Consider the following 20894-nt stretch of genomic DNA (forward strand, 5'->3'; position numbering starts at 1 on the left):
CCTCTGTAGTAAGTGATGGCACGTGTCTTGTTGCCAGTGTATACCTGCCTCTGTAGTAAGTGATGGCACCTGTCTTGTTGCCAGTGTATCCCTGCCTCTGGGGTAAGTGATGGCACCTGCCTTGTTGCCAGTGTGTCCCTGCCTCTGTAGTAAGTGATGGCACCTGTCTTGTTGCCAGTGTGTCCCTGCCCCTGTAGTAAGTGATGGCACCTGTCTTGTTGCCAGTGTGTCCCTGCCTCTGGGGTAAGGGATGGCGCCTGTCTTGTTGCCAGTGTGTCCCTGCCTCTGGGGTAAGTGATGGCACCTGCCTCTGTAGTAAGTGATGGTGCCTGTCTCGTTGCCGGTGTGTCCCTGCCTCTGTAGTAAGTGATGGCCCTGTCTTGTTGCCTGTGTGTCTTTGCCTCTGTAGTAAGTGATGGCACCTGTCTTGTTGCCGGTGTGTCCCTGCCTCTGTAGTAAGTGATGGCAGCTGCCCTGTTGCCAGTGTGTCCCTGCCTCTGTAGTAAGTGATGGCACGTGTCTTGTTGCCAGTGTATACCTGCCTCTGTAGTAAGTGATGGCACCTGTCTTGTTGCCAGTGTATCCCTGCCTCTGGGGTAAGTGATGGCACCTGCCTTGTTGCCAGTGTGTCCCTGCCTCTGTAGTAAGTGATGGCACCTGTCTTGTTGCCAGTGTGTCCCTGCCCCTGTAGTAAGTGATGGCACCTGTCTTGTTGCCAGTGTGTCCCTGCCTCTGGGGTAAGTGATGGCTCCTGCCGTGTTGCCAGTGTCTCCCTGCCTCTGGGGTAAGTGATGGCTCCTGCCTTGTTGCCAGTGTGTCCCTGCCTCTGTAGTAAGTTATGGTGCCTGTCTCGCTGCCAGTGTGTCCCTGCCTCTGTAGTAAGTGATGGTGCCTGTCTCGTTGCCAGTGTCTCCCTGCCTCTGGGGTAAGTGATGGCTCCTGCCCTGTTGCCAGTGTCTCCATGCCTCTGGGGTAAGTGAGGGCTCCTGCCTTGTTGCCAGTGTGTCCCTGCCTCTGGGGTAAGTGATGGCGCCTGCCTTGCTGCCAGTGTGTCCCTGCCTCTGTAGTAAGTGATGGTGCCTGTCTTGTTTCCAGTGTGTCTCTGCCTCTGTAGTAAGTGATGGCACATGTCTTGTTGCCAGTGTGTCTCTGCCTCTGTAGTAAGTGATGGCACCTGACTTGTTGCCAGTGTGTTCCTGCCTCTGAAGCAAGTGATGGCACCTGTCTTGTTGCCAGTGTGTCCCTGCCTCTGGGGTAAGTGATGGCACCTGCCTCGTTGCCAGTGTGTCCCTACCTCTTGGGTAAGTGATGGCACCTGCCTTGTTGCCAGTGTGTCCCTGCCTCTGGGGTAAGTGATGGCACCTGCCTCGTTGCCAGTGAATCCCTGCCTCTGGGGTAAGTGATGGCACCTGTCTTGTTGCCAGTGTTTTCCTGCCTCTGTAGTAAGTGATGGCACCTGTCTTGTTGCCAGTGTCTCCCTGCCTCTGTAGTAAGTGATGGCACCTGTCTTGTTGCCAGTGTCTCCCTGACTCTGGGGTAAGTGATGGCACCTGCCTCGTTGCCAGTGTCTCCCTGCCTCTGTAGTAAGTGATGGCACCTGTCTTGTTGCCAGTGTGTCTCTGCCTCTGTAGTAAGTGATGGCACCTGCCTTGTTGCCAGTGAGTTCCTGCCTCTGTAGTAAGTGATGGCACCTGTCTTGTTGTCAGTGTGCACCTGCCTCTGTATTAAGTGATGGCACCTGCATTGTTGCCAGTGTGTCCCTGCCTCTGGGGTAAGTGATGGCACCTGCCTCATTGCCAGTGTGTCCCTGCCTCTGTAGTAAGTGATGGCACCTGTCTTGTTGCCAGTGTATCCCTGCCTCTGTAGTAAGTGATGGCACCTGTCTTGTTGCCAGTGTATCCCTGCCTCTGTAGTAAGTGATGGCACCTATCTTGTTGCCAGTGTAACCCTGCCTCTGGGGTAAGTGATGGCACCTGCCTTGTTGCCAGTGTGTCCCTGCCTCTGTAGTAAGTGATGGCACCTGTCTTGTTGCCAGTGTGTCCCTGCCTCTGTAGTAAGTGATGGCACCTGTCTTGTTGCCAGTGTGTCCCTGCCTCTGGGGTAAGGGATGGCACCTGTCTTGTTGCCAGTGTGTCCCTGCCTCTGGGGTAAGTGATGGCACCTGCCTCTGTAGTAAGTGATGGCACCTGTCTTGTTGCCAGTGTATGCCTCCCTCTGTAGTAAGTGATGGCACCTGTCCTTTTGCCAGTGTATCCCTGCCTCTGTAGTAAGTGATGGCACCTGTCTTGTTGCCAGTGTGTCTTTGCCTCTGTAGTAATTGATGGCACCTGTCTTGTTGCCAGTGTGTCCCTGCCTCTGTAGTAAGTGATGGCACCTGCCCTGTTGCCAGTGTGTCCCTGCATCTGTAGTAAGTGATGGCAGTTGCCTTGTTGCCAGTGTGTCTCTGCCTCTGTAGTAAGTGATGGCACCTGTCTTGTTGCCAGTGTGTTCCTGCCTCTGTAGTAAGTGATGGCACCTGCCTTGTTGCCAGTGTGTTCCTGCCTCTGTAGTAAGTGATGGCACCTGTCTTGTTGCCAGTGTGTCCCTGCCTCTGTAGTAAGTGATGGCACCTGTCTTGTTGCCAGTGTATCCCTGCCTCTGGGGTAAGTGATGGCACCTGCCTTGTTGCCAGTGTGTCCCTGCCTCTGGGGTAAGGGATGCCTCCTGTCTTGTTGCCAGTGTGTCCCTGCCTCTGGGGTAAGTGATGGCACCTGCCTCTGTAGTAAGTGATGGCACCTGTCTTGTTGCCAGTGTATGCCTGCCTCTGTAGTAAGTGATGGCACCTGTCCTGTTGCCAGTGTACGCCTGCCTCTGTAGTAAGTGATGGCACCTGTCTTGTTGCCAGTGTGTCTTTGCCTCTGTAGTAAGTGATGACACCTGTCTTGTTGCCAGTGTGTCCCTGCCTCTGTAGTAAGTGATGGCACCTGCCCTGTTGCCAGTGTGTCCCTGCCTCTGGGGTAAGTGATGGCACCTGCCTGTTGCCAGTGTGCATTTGCCTCTGGGGTAAGTGATGGCACCTGCCTTGTTGCCAGTGTGTCCCTGCCTCTGGGGTAAGTGATGGCACCTGTCTTGTTGCCAGTGTATCCCTGCCTCTGGGGTAAGTGATGGCACCTGCCTTGTTGCCAGTGTGTCCCTGCCTCTGTAGTAAGTGATGGCACCTGTCTTGTTGCCAGTGTGTCCCTGCCCCTGTAGTAAGTGATGGCACCTGTCTTGTTGCCAGTGTGTCCCTGCCTCTGGGGTAAGGGATGGCGCCTGTCTTGTTGCCAGTGTGTCCCTGCCTCTGGGGTAAGTGATGGCACCTGCCTCTGTAGTAAGTGATGGTGCCTGTCTCGTTGCCAGTGTCTCCCTGCCTCTGGGGTAAGTGATCGCTCCTTCCGTGTTGCCAGTGTCTCCCTGCCTCTGGGGTAAGTGATGGCTCCTGCCTTGTTGCCAGTGTGTCCCTGCCTCTGTAGTAAGTTATGGTGCCTGTCTCGCTGCCAGTGTGTCCCTGCCTCTGTAGTAAGTGATGGTGCCTGTCTCGTTGCCAGTGTCTCCCTGCCTCTGGGGTAAGTGATGGCTCCTGCCCTGTTGCCAGTGTCTCCCTGCCTCTGGGGTAAGTGAGGGCTCCTGCCTTGTTGCCAGTGTGTCCCTGCCTCTGGGGTAAGTGATGGCGCCTGCCTTGCTGCCAGTGTGTCCCTGCCTCTGTAGTAAGTGATGGTGCCTGTCTTGTTTCCAGTGTGTCTCTGCCTCTGTAGTAAGTGATGGCACATGTCTTATTGCCAGTATGTCTCTGCCTCTGTAGTAAGTGATGGCACCTGCCTTGTTGCCAGTGTGTTCCTGCCTCTGAAGCAAGTGATGGCACCTGTCTTGTTGCCAGTGTGTCCCTGCCTCTGGGGTAAGTGATGGCACCTGCCTCGTTGCCAGTTTGTCCCTACCTCTTGGGTAAGTGATGGCACCTGCCTTGTTGCCAGTGTGTCCCTGCCTCTGGGGTAAGTGATGGCACCTGCCTCGTTGCCAGTGAATCCCTGCCTCTGGGGTAAGTGATGGCACCTGTCTTGTTGCCAGTGTTTTCCTGCCTCTGTAGTAAGTGATGGCACCTGTCTTGTTGCCAGTGTCTCCCTGCCTCTGTAGTAAGTGATGGCACCTGTCTTGTTGCCAGTGTCTCCCTGACTCTGGGGTAAGTGATGGCACCTGCCTCGTTGCCAGTGTCTCCCTGCCTCTGTAGTAAGTGATGGCACCTGTCTTGTTGTCAGTGTGTCTCTGCCTCTGTAGTAAGTGATGGCACCTGCCTTGTTGCCAGTGAGTTCCTGCCTCTGTAGTAAGTGATGGCACCTGTCTTGTTGTCAGTGTGCACCTGCCTCTGTATTAAGTGATGGCACCTGCATTGTTGCCAGTGTGTCCCTGCCTCTGGGGTAAGTGATGGCACCTGCCTCATTGCCAGTGTGTCCCTGCCTCTGTAGTAAGTGATGGCACATGTCTTGTTGCCAGTGTATCCCTGCCTCAGTAGTAAGTGATGGCACCTGTCTTGTTGCCAGTGTATCCCTGCCTCTGTAGTAAGTGATGGCACCTATCTTGTTGCCAGTGTAACCCTGCCTCTGGGGTAAGTGATGGCACCTGCCTTGTTGCCAGTGTGTCCCTGCCTCTGTAGTAAGTGATGGCACCTGTCTTGTTGCCAGTGTGTCCCTGCCTCTGTAGTAAGTGATGGCACCTGTCTTGTTGCCAGTGTGTCCCTGCCTCTGGGGTAAGGGATGGCGCCTGTCTTGTTGCCAGTGTGTCCCTGCCTCTGGGGTAAGTGATGGCACCTGCCTCTGTAGTAAGTGATGGCACCTGTCTTGTTGCCAGTGTATGCCTCCCTCTGTAGTAAGTGATGGCACCTGTCCTTTTGCCAGTGTATCCCTGCCTCTGTAGTAAGTGATGGCACCTGTCTTGTTGCCAGTGTGTCTTTGCCTCTGTAGTAATTGATGGCACCTGTCTTGTTGCCAGTGTGTCCCTGCCTCTGTAGTAAGTGATGGCACCTGCCCTGTTGCCAGTGTGTCCCTGCATCTGTAGTAAGTGATGGCAGTTGCCTTGTTGCCAGTGTGTCTCTGCCTCTGTAGTAAGTGATGGCACCTGTCTTGTTGCCAGTGTGTTCCTGCCTCTGTAGTAAGTGATGGCACCTGCCTTGTTGCCAGTGTGTTCCTGCCTCTGTAGTAAGTGATGGCACCTGTCTTGTTGCCAGTGTGTCCCTGCCTCTGTAGTAAGTGATGGCACCTGTCTTGTTGCCAGTGTATCCCTGCCTCTGTAGTAAGTGATGGCACCTGTCTTGTTGCCAGTGTATCCCTGCCTCTGGGGTAAGTGATGGCACCTGCCTTGTTGCCAGTGTGTCCCTGCCTCTGTAGTAAGCGATGGCACCTGTCTTGTTGCCAGTGTGTCCCTGCCTCTGTAGTAAGTGATGGCACCTGTCTTGTTGCCGGTGTGTCCCTGCCTCTGGGGTAAGGGATGCCTCCTGTCTTGTTGCCAGTGTGTCCCTGCCTCCTGGGTAAGTGATGGCACCTGCCTCTGTAGTAAGTGATGGCACCTGTCTTGTTGCCAGTGTATGCCTGCCTCTGTAGTAAGTGATGGCACCTGTCCTGTTGCCAGTGTACGCCTGCCTCTGTAGTAAGTGATGGCACCTGTCTTGTTGCCAGTGAGTCTTTGCCTCTGTAGTAAGTGATGGCACCTGTCTTGTTGCCAGTGTGTCCCTGCCTCTGTAGTAAGTGATGGCACCTGCCCTGTTGCCAGTGTGTCCCTGCCTCTGGGGTAAGTGATGGCACCTGCCTGTTGCCAGTGTGCACTTGCCTCTGGGGTAAGTGATGGCACCTGCCTTGTTGCCAGTGTGTCCCTGCCTCTGGGGTAAGGGATGACACCTGTCTTGTTGCCAGTGTGTCCCTGCCTCTGGGGTAAGTGATGGCACCTGCCTTGTTGCCAGTGTGTGCCTGCCTCTTTAGTAAGTGATGGCAATTGCCTTGTTGCCAGTGTGTTCCTGCCTCTGTAGTAAGTGATGGCACCTGTCTTGTTGCCAGTGTGTCTGCCTCTGTAGTAAGTGATGGCACCTGTCTTGTTGCCAGTGTGTCCCTGCCTCTGGGGTAAGTGATGGCACCTGCCTTGTTGCCAGTGTGTTCCTGCCTCTGTAGTAAGTGATGGCACCTGTCTTGTTGCCAGTGTGTTCCTGCCTCTGTAGTAAGTGATGGCACCTGTCTTGTTGCCAGTGACTCCCTGCCTCTGGGGTAAGTGATGGCACCTGCCTTGCTGCCAGTGTGTCCCTGCCTCTGGGGTAAATGATGGCTCCTGCCTTGTTGCCAGTGTGTCCCTGCCTCTGGGGTAAGTGATGGCGCCTGCCTTGCTGCCAGTGTGTCCCTGCCTCTGTAGTAAGTGATGGTGCCTGTCTTGTTGCCAGTGTGTCTCTGACTCTGTAGTAAGTGATGGCACATGTCTTGTTGCCAGTGTGTCTCTGCCTCTGTAGTAAGTGATGGCACCTACCTTGTTGCCAGTGTGTTCCTGCCTCTGAAGCAAGTGATGGCACCTGTCTTGTTGCCAGTGTGTCCCTGCCTCTGAGGTAAGTGATGGCACCTGCCTCGTTGCCAGTGTGTCCCTACCTCTTGGGTAAGTGATGGCACCTGCCTTGTTGCCAGTGTGTCCCTGCCGCTGGGGTAAGTGATGGCACCTGCCTCGTTGCCAGTGAATCCCTGCCTCTGGGGTAAGTGATGGAACCTGTCTTGTTGCCAGTGTGTTCCTGCCTCTGTAGTAAGTGATGGCACCTGTCTTGTTGCCAGTGTCTCCCTGCTTCTGTAGTAAGTGATGGCACCTGTCTTGTTGCCAGTTTTCTCCCTGCCTCTGCGGTAAGTGATGGCACCTGCCCCGTTGCCAGTGTGTCCCTGCCTCTGTAGTAAGTGATGGCACCTGTCTTGTTGCCAGTGTGTCTCTGCCTCTGTAGTAAGTGATGGCACCTGCCTTGCTGCCAGTGTGTTCCTGCCTCTGTAGTAAGTGATGGCGCCTGTCTCGTTTCCAGTGTGTCTCTGCCTCTGTAGTAAGTGATGGCACCTGTCTCGTTTCCATTGTGTCTCTGCCTCTGTAGTAAGTGATGGCACATGTCTTGTTGCCAGTGTGTCTCTGCCTCTGTAGTAAGTGATGGCACCTGCCTTGTTGCCAGTGAGTTCCTGCCTCTGTAGTAAGTGATGGCACCTGTCTTGTTGTCAGTGTGCACCTGCCTCTGTATTGAGTGATGGCACCTGCATTGTTGCCAGTGTGTCCCTGCCCCTGGGGTAAGTGATGGCACCTGCCTCGTTGCCAGTGTGTCCCTGCCTCTGGGGTAAGTGATGGCACCTGCTTCGTTGCCAGTGTGTCCCTGCCTCTGGGGTAAGTGATGGCACCTGCCTTGTTGTCAGTGTGTTCCTGCCTCTGTAGTAAGTGATGGCACCTGCCTTGCTGCCAGTGTCTCCCTGCCTCTGGGGTAAGTGATGGCACCTGCCTCGTTGCCAGTGTCTCCCTGCCTCTGGGGTAAGTGATGGCACCTGCCTCATTGCCAGTTTGTCCCTGCCTCTGTAGTAAGTGATGGCACCTGTCTTGTTGCCAGTGTCTCTGCCTCTGTAGTAAGTGATGGCACCTGTCTTGTTGCCAGTGTGTTCCTGCCTCTGTAATAAGGGATGGCACCTGCCTTGTTGCCAGTGTGTCCCTGCCTCTGTAGTAAGTGATGGCACCTGTCTTGTTGCCAGTGTATCCCTGCCTCTGTAGTAAGTGATGGCACCTGTCTTGTTGCCAGTGTATCCCTGCCTCTGTAGTAAGTGATGGCACCTGTCTTGTTGCCAGTGTATCCCTGCCTCTGTAGTAAGTGATAGCACCTATCTCGTTTCCAGTGTGTCTCTACCTCTGTAGTAAGTGATGGCACCTGTCTTGTTGCCAGTGTGTTCCTGCCTCTGTAGTAAGTGATGGCACCTGCCTTGTTGCCAGTGTGTTCCTGCCTCTGTAGTAAGTGATGGCACCTGCCTTGCTGCCAGTGTCTCCCTGCATCTGGGGTAAGTGATGTCACCTGCCTCGTTGCCATTGTCTCCCTGCCTCTGGGGTAAGTGATGGCACCTGCCTCGTTGCCAGTGTGTCCCTGCCTCTATAGTAAGTGAAGGCACCTTTCTTGTTGCCAGTGTCTCTGCCTCTGTAGTAAGTGATGGCACCTGTCTTGTTGCCAGTGTGTTCCTGCCTCTGTAGTAAGTGATGGCACCTGCCTTGTTGCCAGTGTGTTCCTGCCTCTGTAGTAAATGATGGCACCTGTCTTGTTGCCAGTGTGTCCCTGCCTCTGTAGTAAGTGATGGCACCTGTCTTGTTGCCAGTGTATCCCTGCCTCTGTAGTAAGTGATGGCACCTGTCTTGTTGCCAGTGTATCCCTGCCTCTGGGGTAAGTGATGGCACCTGCCTTGTTGCCAGTGTGTCCCTGCCTCTGTAGTAAGTGATGGCACCTGTCTTGTTGCCAGTGTGTCCCTGCCTCTGGGGTAAGGGATGGCGCCTGTCTTGTTGCCAGTGTGTCCCTGCCTCTGGGGTAAGTGATGGCACCTGCCTCTGTAGTAAGTGATGGCACCTGTCTTGTTGCCAGTGTATCCCTGCCTCTGTAGTAAGTGATGGCACCTGTCCTGTTGCCAGTGTATCCCTGCCTCTGTAGTAAGTGATGGCACCTGTCTTGTTGCCAGTGTGTCTTTGCCTCTGTAGTAAGTGATGGCACCTGTCTTGTTGCCAGTGTGTCCCTGCCTCTGTAGTAAGTGATGGCACCTGCCCTGTTGCCAGTGTGTCCCTGCCTCTGGGGTAAGTGATGGCACCTGCCTGTTGACAATGTGCACTTGCCTCTGGGGTAAGTGATGGTACCTGCCTTGTTGCCAGTGTGTCCCTGCCTCTGGGGTAAGTGATGACACCTGTCTTGTTGCCAGTGTGTCCCTGCCTCTGGGGTAAGTGATGGCACCTGCCTTGTTGCCAGTGTGTTCCCGCCTCTGCAGTAAGTGATGGCACCTGCCTTGTTGCCAGTGTGTTCCTGCCTCTGTAGTAAGTGATGGCACCTGTCTTGTTGCCAGTGTGTTCCTGCCTCTGTAGTAAGTGATGGCACCTGTCTTGTTGCCAGTGTGTCCCTGCCTCTGGGATAAGTGATGGCACCTCTCTTCTTGCCAGTGTGTCCCTGCCTCTGGGGTAAGTGATGCACCTGCCTTGTTGCCAGTGTGTTCCTGCCTCTGTAGTAAGTGATGGCACCTGTCTTGTTGCCAGTGTGTTCCTGCCTCTGTAGTAAGTGATGGCACCTGTCTTGTTGCCAGTGACTCCCTGCCTCTGGGGTAAGTGATGGCACCTGCCTTGCTGCCAGTGTGTCCCTGCCTCTGTAGTAAGTAATGGCGCCTGTCTTGTTGCCAGTGTGTCTCTGCCTCTGGGGTAAGTGATGGCACCTGCCTTGTTGCCAGTGTCTCCCTGCCTCAGGGGTAAGTGATAGCGCCTGCCTTGTTGCCAGTGTGTCCCTGCCTCTGGGGTAAGTGATGGCGCCTGCCTTGCTGCCAGTGTGTCCCTGCCTCTGTAGTAAGTGATGGTGCCTGTCTCGCTGCCAGTGTGTCCCTGCCTCTGTAGTAAGTGATGGTGCCTGTCTCGTTGCCAGTGTCTCCCTGCGTCTGGGGTAAGTGATGGTACCTGTCTTGGTGCCAGTGTGTCTCTGCCCCTGGGGTAAGGGATGGCACCTGTCTTGTTGCCAGTGTGTCCCTGCCTCTGGGGTAAGTGATGGCACCTGCCTCTGTAGTACGTGATGGCACCTGTCTTGTTGCCTGTGTATCCCTGCCTCTGTAGTAAGTGATGGCACCTGTCTTGTTGCCAGTGTTTCCCTGCCTCTGGGGTAAGTGATGGTACCTGCCTCGTTGCCAGTGTGTCCCTGCCTCTGGGGTAAGTGATGGCACCTGCTTTGTTGCCAGTGTGTCCCTGCCTCTGGGGTAAGTGATGGCACCTGCCTTGTTGTCAGTGTGTTCCTGCCTCTGGGGTAAGTGATGGCACCTGCCTTGTTGTCAGTGTGTCCCTGCCTCTGGGGTAAGTGATGGCACCTGCTTCGTTGCCAGTGTATCCCTGCATCTGTAGTAAGTGATGGCACCTGTCTTGTTGCCAGTGTATCCCTGCCTCTATAGTAAGTGATTTCACATGTCTTGTTGCCAGTGTGTCTCTGCCTCTGTAGTAAGTGATGGCACCTGCCTTGTTGCCAGTGAGTTCCTGCCTCTGTAGTAAGTGATGGCACCTGTCGTGTTGTCAGTGTGCACCTGCCTCTGTATTAAGTGATGGCACCTGCATTGTTGCCAGTGTGTCCCTGCCTCTGGGGTAAGTGATGACACCTGCCTCGTTGCCAGTGTGTCCCTGCCTCTGGGGTAAGTGATGGCCCCTGCCTCGTTGCCAGTGTGTCCCTGCCTCTGTAGTAAGTGATGGCACCTGTCTTGTTGCCAGTGTCTCTGCCTACGTAGTAAGTGATGGCACCTGTCTTGTTGCCAGTGTGTTCCTGCGTCTGTAGTAAGTGATGGCACCTGCCTTGTTGCCAGTGTGTTCCTGCCTCTGTAGTAAGTGATGGCACCTGTCTTGTTGCCAGTGTGTCCCTGCCTCTGTAGTAAGTGATGGCACCTGTCTTGTTGCCAGTGTATCCCTGCCTCTGTAGTAAGTGATGGCACCTGTCTTGTTGCCAGTGTATCCCTGCCTCTGGGGTAAGTGATGGCACCTGCCTTGTTGCCAGTGTGTCCCTGCCTCTGTAGTGATGGCACCTGTCTTGTTGCCAGTGTGTCCCTGCCTATGTAGTAAGTGATGGCACCTGTCTTGTTGCCAGTGTGTCCCTGCCTCTGGGGTAAGGGATGGCGCCTGTCTTGTTGCCAGTGTGTCCCTGCCTCTGGGGTAAGTGATGGCACCTGCCTCTGTAGTAAGTGATGGCACCTGTCTTGTTGCCAGTGTATGCCTCCCTCTGTAGTAAGTGATGGCACCTGTCTTGTTGCCAGTGTGTCCCTGCCTCTGGGGTAAGGGATGGCGCCTGTCTTGTTGCCAGTGTGTCCCTGCCTCTGGGGTAAGTGATGGCACCTGCCTCTGTAGTAAGTGATGGCACCTGTCCTGTTGCCAGTGTATCCCTGCCTCTGTAGTAAGTGATGGCACCTGTCTTGTTGCCAGTGTGTCTTTGCCTCTGTAGTAAGTGATGGCACCTGTCTTGTTGCCAGTGTGTCCCTGCCTCTGTAGTAAGTGATGGCACCTTCCCTGTTGCCAGTGTGTCCCTGCATCTCTAGTAAGTGATGGCAGTTGTCTTGTTGCCAGTGTGTCTCTGCCACTGTAGTAAGTGATGGCACCTGTCTTGTTGCCAGTGTGTTCCTGCCTCTGTAGTAAGTGATGGCACCTGCCTTGTTGCCAGTGTGTTCCTGCCTCTGTAGTAAGTGATGGCACCTGTCTTGTTGCCAGTGTGTCCCTGCCTCTGTAGTAAGTGATGGCACCTGTCTTGTTGCCAGTGTATCCCTGCCTCTGTAGTAAGTGATGGCACCTGTCTTGTTGCCAGTGTATCCCTGCCTCTGGGGTAAGTGATGGCACCTGCCTTGTTGCCAGTGTGTCCCTGCCTCTGTAGTAAGCGATGGCACCTGTCTTGTTGCCAGTGGGTCCCTGCCTCTGGGGTAAGGGATGCCGCCTGTCTTGTTGCCAGTGTGTCCCTGCCTCTGGGGTAAGTGATGGCACCTGCCTCTGTAGTAAGTGATGGCACCTGTCTTGTTGCCAGTGTATGCCTGCCTCTGTAGTAAGTGATGGCACCTGTCCTGTTGCCAGTGTATCCCTGCCTCTGTAGTAAGTGATGGCACCTGTCTTGTTGCCGGTGTGTCTTTGCCTCTGTAGTAAGTAATGGCACCTGTCTTGTTGCCAGTGTGTCCCTGCCTCTGTAGTAAGTGATGGCACCTGCCTTTTGCCAGTGTGTCCCTGCCTCTGGGGTAAGTGATGGCACCTGCCTGATGCCAGTGTGCACTTGCCTCTGGGGTAAGTGATGGCACCTGCCTTGTTGCCAGTGTGTCCCTGCCTCTGGGGTAAGTGATGACACCTGTCTTGTTGCCAGTGTGTCCCTGCCTCTGGGGTAAGTGATGGCACCTGCCTTGTTGCCAGTGTGTTCCTGCCTCTGTAGTAAGTGATGGCACCTGTCTTGTTGCCAGTTTGTTCCTGCCTCTGTAGTAAGTGATGGCACCTGTCTTGTTGCCAGTGTGTCACTGCCTCTGGGGTAAGTGATAGCACCTGTCTTCTTGCCAGTGTGTCCCTGCCTCTGGGGTAAGTGATGGCACCTGCCTTGTTGCCAGTGCGTTCCTGCCTCTGTAGTAAGTGATGGCACCTGTCTTGTTGCCAGTGTGTTCCTGCCTCTGTAGTAAGTGATGGCACCTGTCTTGTTGCCAGTGACTCCCTGCCTCTGGGGTAAGTGTTGGCACCTGCCTTGCTGCCAGTGTGTCCCTGCCTCTGGGGTAAGTGATGGCTCCTGCCTTGCTGCCAGTGTGTCCCTGCCTCTGTAGTAAGTGATGGTGCCTGTCTTGTTGCCAGTGTGTCTCTGCCTCTGTAGTAAGTGATGGCACATGTCTTGTTGCCAGTGTGTCTCTGCCTCTGTAGTAAGTGATGGCACCTGCCTTGTTGCCAGTGTGACAAAAAGGTGAGGAATCTATTTTTTGGTACTGTCGAAGAACTCTGCGCCCTTTTTATCTTTTGTGTTCATACAGTTAAGGTCGCATGTGTAATTAGGGTAACCGTGGAGTCCTATAATTCCTCTACTCCACTAGGAAAAGACCATAACACAAAATGTTACCCTTATGTGTTGCTCATGCGCCCAAGTTGTTTTTACTCCATACAGATGGAGAAAGAAATAAAGTACCACACAAGATTTGTGTTTTGATTCACCAATATTTATATAGAAAACTGTTGCCCTTTAGTGATATATAGAAAACTGTTGCCCTTTAGTGATGACACGTGTTTCAACGTAACCAACGTCTTTCTCAAATCAGGGCCAATGTAACCGTCCTCTTAAATGTTCTCAAAAGCTTGAATCCAGTCATGGGTTAAATCCCGTGTCCCTCTATTTCCTCAAAGTCGTCCCTTTGAGGAAATAGAGGGACACGGGATTTAACCCATGACTGGATTCAAGCTTTTGAGAACATTTAAGAGGACGGTTACATTGGCCCTGATTTGAGAAAGACGTTGGTTACGTTGAAACACGTGTCATCACTAAAGGGCAACAGTTTTCTATATATCACTAAAGGGCAACAGTTTTCTATATAAATATTGGTGAATCAAAACACAAATCTTGTGTGGTACTTTATTTCTTTCTCCATCTGTATGGAGTAAAAACAACTTGGGCGCATGAGCAACACATAAGGGTAACATTTTGTGTTATGTTGTTGCCAGTGTGTTCCTGCCTCTGAAGCAAGTGATGGCACCTGTCTTGTTGCCAGTGTGTCCCTGCCTCTGGGGTAAGTGATGGCTCCTGCCTTGTTGCCAGTGTGTCCCTGCCTCTGGGGTAAGTGATGGCACCTGTCTTGTTGCCAGTGTATCCCTGCCTCTGTAGTAAGTAATGGCACCTATTTCGTTTCCAGTGTGTCTCTGCCTCTGTAGTAAGTGATGGCACCTGTCTTGTTGCCAGTGTGTTCCTGCCTCTGTAGTAAGTGATGGCACCTGTCTTGTTGCCAGTGACTCCCTGCCTCTGGGGTAAGTGTTGGCACCTGCCTTGCTGCCAGTGTGTCCCTGCCTCTGGGGTAAGTGATGGCTCCTGCCTTGCTGCCAGTGTGTCCCTGCCTCTGTAGTAAGTGATGGTGCCTGTCTTGTTGCCAGTGTGTCTCTGCCTCTGTAGTAAGTGATGGCACATGTCTTGTTGCCAGTGTGTCTCTGCCTCTGTAGTAAGTGATGGCACCTGCCTTGTTGCCAGTGTGTTCCTGCCTCTGAAGCAAGTGATGGCACCTGTCTTGTTGCCAGTGTGTCCCTGCCTCTGGGGTAAGTGATGGCTCCTGCCTTGTTGCCAGTGTGTCCCTGCCTCTGGGGTAAGTGATGGCACCTGTCTTGTTGCCAGTGTATCCCTGCCTCTGTAGTAAGTAATGGCACCTATTTCGTTTCCAGTGTGTCTCTGTCTCTGTAGTAAGTGATGGCACATGTCTTGTTGCCAGTGTGTCTCTGCCTCTGTAGTAGGTGATGGCACCTGCCTTGTTGCCAGTGAGTTCCTGCCTCTGTAGTAAGTGATGGCACCTGTCTTGTTGTCAGTGTGCACCTGCCTCTGTATTAAGTGATGGCACCTGCATTGTTGCCAGTGTGTCCCTGCCTCTGGGGTAAGTGATGGCACATGCCTCGTTGCCAGTGTGTCCCTGCCTCTGGGGTAAGTGATGGCACCTGCTTCGTTGCCAGTGTGTCCCTGCCTCTGGGGTAAGTGATGGCACCTGCCTTGTTGTCAGTGTGTTCCTGCCTCTGTAGTAAGTGATGGCACCTGCCTTGCCGCCAGTGTCTCCCTGCCTCTGGGGTAAGTGATGGCACCTGCCTCGTTGCCAGTGTCTCCCTGCCTCTGGGGTAAGTGATGGCACCTGCCTCGTTGCCAGTGTGTCCCATCTCTGTAGTAAGTGATGGCACCTGTCTTGTTGCCAGTGTCTCTGCCTCTGTAGTAAGTGATGGCACCTGTCTTGTTGCCAGTGTGTTCCTGCCTCTGTAGTAAGTGATGGCACCTGCCTTGTTGCCAGAGTGTTCCTGCCTCTGTAGTAAATGATGGCACCTGTCTTGTTGCCAGTGTGTCCCTGCCTCTGTAGTAAGTGATGGCACCTGTCTTGTTGCCAGTGTATCCCTGCCTCTGTAGTAAGTGATGGCACCTGTCTTGTTGCCAGTGTATCCCTGCCTCTGGGGTAAGTGATGGCACCTGCTTTGTTGCCAGTGTGTCCCTGCCTCTGTAGTAAGTGATGGCACCTGTCTTGTTGCCAGTGTGTCCCTGCCTCTGTAGTAAGTGATGGCACCTGTCTTGTTGCCAGTGTGTCCCTGCCTCTGGGGTAAGGGATGGCGCCTGTCTTGTTGCCAGTGTGTCCCTGCCTCTGGGGTAAGTGATGGCACCTGCCTCTGTAGTAAGTGATGGCACCTGTCTTGTTGCCAGTGTATCCCTGCCTCTGTAGTAAGTGATGCCACCTGTCCTGTTGCCAGTGTATCCCTGCCTCTGTAGTAAGTGATGGCACCTGTCTTGTTGCCAGTGTGTCTTTGCCTCTGTAGTAAGTGATGGCACCTGTCTTGTTGCCAGTGTGTCCCTGCCTCTGTAGTAAGTGATGGCAGCTGCCCTGTTGCCAGTGTGTCCCTGCCTCTGGGGTAAGTGATGGCACCTGCCTGTTGACAGTGTGCACTTGCCTCTGGGGTAAGTGATGGCACCTGCCTTGTTGCCAGTGTGTCCCTGCCTCTGGGGTAAGTGATGACACCTGTCTTGTTGCCAGTGTGTCCCTGCCTCTGGGGTAAGTGATGGCACCTGCCTTGTTGCCAGTGTGTTCCTGCCTCTGCAGTAAGTGATGGCACCTGCCTTGTTGCCAGTGTGTTCCTGCCTCTGTAGTAAGTGATGGCACCTGTCTTGTTGCCAGTGTGTTCCTGCCTCTGTAGTAAGTGATGGCACCTGTCTCGTTGCCAGTGTGTCCCTGCCTCTGGGGTAAGTGATGGCACCTGCCTTGTTGTCAGTGTGTCCCTGCCTCTGGGGTAAGTGATAGCACCTGCTTCGTTGCCAGTGTATCCCTGCATCTGTAGTAAGTGATGGCACCTGTCTTGTTGCCAGTGTATCCCTGCCTCTATAGTAAGTGATTTCACATGTCTTGTTGCCAGTGTGTCTCTGCCTCTGTAGTAAGTGATGGCACCTGCCTTGTTGCCAGTGAGTTCCTGCCTCTGTAGTAAGTGATGGCACCTGTCTTGTTGTCAGTGTGCACCTGCCTCTGTATTAAGTGATGGCACCTGCATTGTTGCCAGTGATTCCCTGCCTCTGGGGTAAGTGATGACACCTGCCTCGTTGCCAGTGTGTCCCTGCCTCTGGGGTAAGTGATGTCACCTGCCTCGTTGCCAGTGTGTCCCTGCCTCTGTAGTAAGTGATGGCACCTGTCTTGTTGCCAGTGTCTCTGCCTATGTAGTAAGTGATGGCACCTGTCTTGTTGCCAGTGTGTTCCTGCGTCTGTACTAAGTGATGGCACCTGCCTTGTTGCCAGTGTGTTCCTGCCTCTGTAGTAAGTGATGGCACCTGTCTTGTTGCCAGTGTGTCCCTGCCTCTGTAGTAAGTGATGGCACCTGTCTTGTTGCCAGTGTATCCCTGCCTCTGTAGTAAGTGATGGCACCTGTCTTGTTGCCAGTGTATCCCTGCCTCTGGGGTAAGTGATGGCACCTGCCTTGTTGCCAGTGTGTCCCTGCCTCTGTAGTGATGGCACCTGTCTTGGTGCCAGTGTGTCCCTGCCTATGTAGTAAGTGATGGCACCTGTCTTGTTGCCAGTGTGTCCCTGCCTCTGGGGTAAGGGATGGCGCCTGTCTTGTTGCCAGTGTGTCCCTGCCTCTGGGGTAAGTGATGGCACCTGCCTCTGTAGTAAGTGATGGCACCTGTCTTGTTGCCAGTGTACACCTCCCTCTGTAGTAAGTGATGGCACCTGTCCTGTTGCCAGTGTATCCCTGCCTCTGTAGTAAGTGATGGCACCTGTCTTGTTGCCAGTGTGTCTTTGCCTCTGTAGTAAGTGATGGCACCTGTCTTGTTGCCAGTGTGTCCCTGCCTCTGTAGTAAGTGATGGCACCTTCCCCGTTGCCAGTGTGTCCCTGCATCTCTAGTAAGTGATGGCAGTTGTCTTGTTGCCAGTGTGTCTCTGCCTCTGTAGTAAGTGATGGCACCTGTCTTGTTGCCAGTGTGTTCCTGCCTCTGTAGTAAGTGATGGCACCTGCCTTGTTGCCAGTGTGTTCCTGCCTCTGTAGTAAGTGATGGCACCTGTCTTGTTGCCAGTGTGTCCCTGCCTCTGTAGTAAGTGATGGCACCTGTCTTGTTGCCAGTGTATCCCTGCCTCTGTAGTAAGTGATGGCACCTGTCTTGTTGCCAGTGTATCCCTGCCTCTGGGGTAAGTGATGGCACCTGCCTTGTTGCCAGTGTGTCCCTGCCTCTGTAGTAAGCGATGGCACCTGTCTTGTTGCCAGTGTGTCCCTGCCTCTGTATTAAGTGATGGCACCTGTCTTGTTGCCAGTGGGTCCCTGCCTCTGGGGTAAGGGATGCCGCCTGTCTTGTTGCCAGTGTGTCCCTGCCTCTGGGGTAAGTGATGGCACCTGCCTCTGTAGTAAGTGATGGCACCTGTCTTGTTGCCAGTGTATGCCTGCCTCTGTAGTAAGTGATGGCACCTGTCCTGTTGCCAGTGTATCCCTGCCTCTGTAGTAAGTGATGGCACCTGTCTTGTTGCCGGTGTGTCTTTGCCTCTGTAGTAAGTAATGGCACCTGTCTTGTTGCCAGTGTGTCCCTGCCTCTGTAGTAAGTGATGGCACCTGCCCTTTTGCCAGTGTGTCCCTGCCTCTGGGGTAAGTGATGGCACCTGCCTGTTGCCAGTGTGCACTTGCCTCTGGGGTAAGTGATGGCACCTGCCTTGTTGCCAGTGTGTCCCTGCCTCTGGGGTAAGTGATGACACCTGTCTTGTTGCCAGTGTGTCCCTGCCTCTGGGGTAAGTGATGGCACCTGCCTTGTTGCCAGTGTGTTCCTGCCTCTGTAGTAAGTGATGGCACCTGCCTTGTTGCCAGTGTGTTCCTGCCTCTGTAGTAAGTGATGCCACCTGTCTTGTTGCCAGTGTGTTCCTGCCTCTGTAGTAAGTGATGGCACCTGTCTTGTTGCCAGTGTGTCACTGCCTCTGGGGTAAGTGATAGCACCTGTCTTCTTGCCAGTGTGTCCCTGCCTCTGGGGTAAGTGATGGCACCTGCCTTGTTGCCAGTGCGTTCCTGCCTCTGTAGTAAGTGATGGCACCTGTCTTGTTGCCAGTGTGTTCCTGCCTCTGTAGTAAGTGATGGCACCTGTCTTGTTGCCAGTGACTCCCTGCCTCTGGGGTAAGTGTTGGCACCTGCCTTGCTGCCAGTGTGTCCCTGCCTCTGGGGTAAGTGATGGCTCCTGCCTTGCTGCCAGTGTGTCCCTGCCTCTGTAGTAAGTGATGGCACCTGCCTTGTTGCCAGTGTGTTCCTGCCTCTGTAGTAAGTGATGGCACCTGTCTTGTTGCCAGTGTGTCCCTGCCTCTGTAGTAAGGGATGGCACCTGTCTTGTTGCCAGTGTATCCCTGCCTCTGTAGTAAGTGATGGCACCTGTCTTGTTGCCAGTGTATCCCTGCCTCTGTAGTAAGTGATGGCACCTGTCTTGTTGCCAGTGTATCCCTGCCTCTGGGGTAAGTGATGGCACCTGCCTTGTTGCCAGTGTGTCCCTGCCTCTGTAGTAAGCGATGGCACCTGTCTTGTTGCGAGTGTGTCCCTGCCTCTGTATTAAGTGATGGCACCTGTCTTGTTGCCAGTGGGTCCCTGCCTCTGGGGTAAGGGATGCCGCCTGTCTTGTTGCCAGTGTGTCCCTGCCTCTGGGGTAAGTGATGGCACCTGCCTCTGTAGTAAGTGATGGCACCTGTCTTGTTGCCAGTGTATGCCTGCCTCTGTAGTAAGTGATGGCACCTGTCCTGTTGCCAGTGTATCCCTGCCTCTGTAGTAAGTGATGGCACCTGTCTTGTTGCCGGTGTGTCTTTGCCTCTGTAGTAAGTAATGGCACCTGTCTTGTTGCCAGTGTGTCCCTGCCTCTGTAGTAAGTGATGGCACCTGCCCTTTTGCCAGTGTGTCCCTGCCTCTGGGGTAAGTGATGGCACCTGCCTGATGCCAGTGTGCACTTGCCTCTGGGGTAAGTGATGGCACCTGCCTGGTTGCCAGTGTGTCCCTGCCTCTGTAATAAGTGATGACACCTGTCTTGTTGCCAGTGTGTCCCTGCCTCTGGGGTAAGTGATGGCACCTGCCTTGTTGCCAGTGTGTTCCTGCCTCTGTAGTAAGTGATGGCACCTGTCTTGTTGCCAGTGTGTTCCTGCCTCTGTAGTAAGTGATGGCACCTGTCTTGTTGCCAGTGTGTCACTGCCTCTGGGGTAAGTGATAGCACCTGTCTTCTTGCCAGTGTGTCCCTGCCTCTGGGGTAAGTGATGGCACCTGCCTTGTTGCCAGTGCGTTCCTGCCTCTGTAGTAAGTGATGGCACCTGTCTTGTTGCCAGTGTGTTCCTGCCTCTGTAGTAAGTTATGGCACCTGTCTTGTTGCCAGTGACTCCCTGCCTCTGGGGTAAGTGTTGGCACCTGCCTTGCTGCCAGTGTGTCCCTGCCTCTGGGGTAAGTGATGGCTCCTGCCTTGCTGCCAGTGTGTCCCTGCCTCTGTAGTAAGTGATGGTGCCTGTCTTGTTGCCAGTGTGTCTCTGCCTCTGTAGTAAGTGATGGCACATGTCTTGTTGCCAGTGTGTCTCTGCCTCTGTAGTAAGTGATGGCACCTGTCTTGTTGCCAGTGTGTTCCTGCCTCTGAAGCAAGTGATGGCACCTGTCTTGTTGCCAGTGTGTCCCTGCCTCTGGGGTAAGTGATGGCTCCTGCCTTGTTGCCATTGTGTCCCTGCCTCTGGGGTAAGTGATGGCACCTGTCTTGTTGCCAGTGTCTTCCTGCCTCTGTTGTAAGTGATGGCACCTGCCTTGCTGCCAGTGTCTCCCTGCCTCTGGGGTAAGTGATGGCACCTGCCTTGTTGTCAGTGTCTCCCTGCCTCTGGGGTAAGTGATGGCACCTGCCTCAATGCCAGTGTGCCCCTGCCTCTGTAGTAAGTGATGGCACCTGTCTTGTTGCCAGTGTCTCTGCCTCTGTAGTAAGTGATGGCACCTGTCTTGTTGCCAGTGTGTTCCTGCCTCTGTAGTAAGTGATGGCACCTGCCTTGTTGCCAGTGTGTTCCTGCCTCTGTAGTAAGTGATGGCACCTGTCTTGTTGCCAGTGTGTCCCTGCCTCTGTAGTAAGTGATGGCACCTGTCTTGTTGCCAGTGTATCCCTGCCTCTGTAGTAAATGATGGCACCTGTCTCGTTTCCAGTGTGTCTCTGCCTCTGTAGTAAGTGATGGCACATGTCTTGTTGCCAGTGTGTCTCTGCCTCTGTAGTAAGTGATGGCACCTGCCTTGTTGCCAGTGAGTTCCTGCCTCTGTAGTAAGTGATGGCACCTGCATTGTTGCCAGTGTGTCCCTGCCTCTGGGGTAAGTGATCGCACCTGCCTCGTTGCCAGTGTGTCCCTGCCTCTGGGGTAAGTGATGGCACCTGCTTTGTTGCCAGTGTGTCCCTGCCTCTGGGGTAAGTGATGGCACCTGCCTTGTTGTCAGTGTGTTCCTGCCTCTGGGGTAAGTGATGGCACCTGCCTTGTTGTCAGTGTGTCCCTGCCTCTGGGGTAAGTGATGGCACCTGCTTCGTTGCCAGTGTATCCCTGCATCTGTAGTAAGTGATGGCACCTGACTTGTTGCCAGTGTATCCCTGCTTCTATAGTAAGTGATGGCACATGTCTTGTTGCCAGTGTGTCTCTGCCTCTGTAGTAAGTGATGGCACCTGCCTTGTTGCCAGTGAGTTCCTGTCTCTGTAGTAAGTGATGGCACCTGTCTTGTTGTCAGTGTGCACCTGCCTCTGTATTAAGTGATGGCACCTGCATTGTTGCCAGTGTGTCCCTGCCTCTGGGGTAAGTGATGGCACCTGCCTCATTGCCAGTGTGTCCCTGCCTCTGTAGTAAGTGATGGCACCTGTCTTGTTGCCAGTGTCTCTGCCTCTGTAGTAAGTGATGGCACCTGTCTTGTTGCCAGTGTGTTCCTGCCTCTGTAGTAAGTGATGGCACCTGCCTTGTTGCCAGTGTGTTCCTGCCTCT

This window comes from Ambystoma mexicanum, chromosome 7p (assembly GCF_040938575.1).
Source record: "Ambystoma mexicanum isolate Mex_15411 chromosome 7p, UKY_AmexF1_1, whole genome shotgun sequence".
Classification (NCBI taxonomy): Eukaryota; Metazoa; Chordata; class Amphibia; order Caudata; family Ambystomatidae; genus Ambystoma; species Ambystoma mexicanum.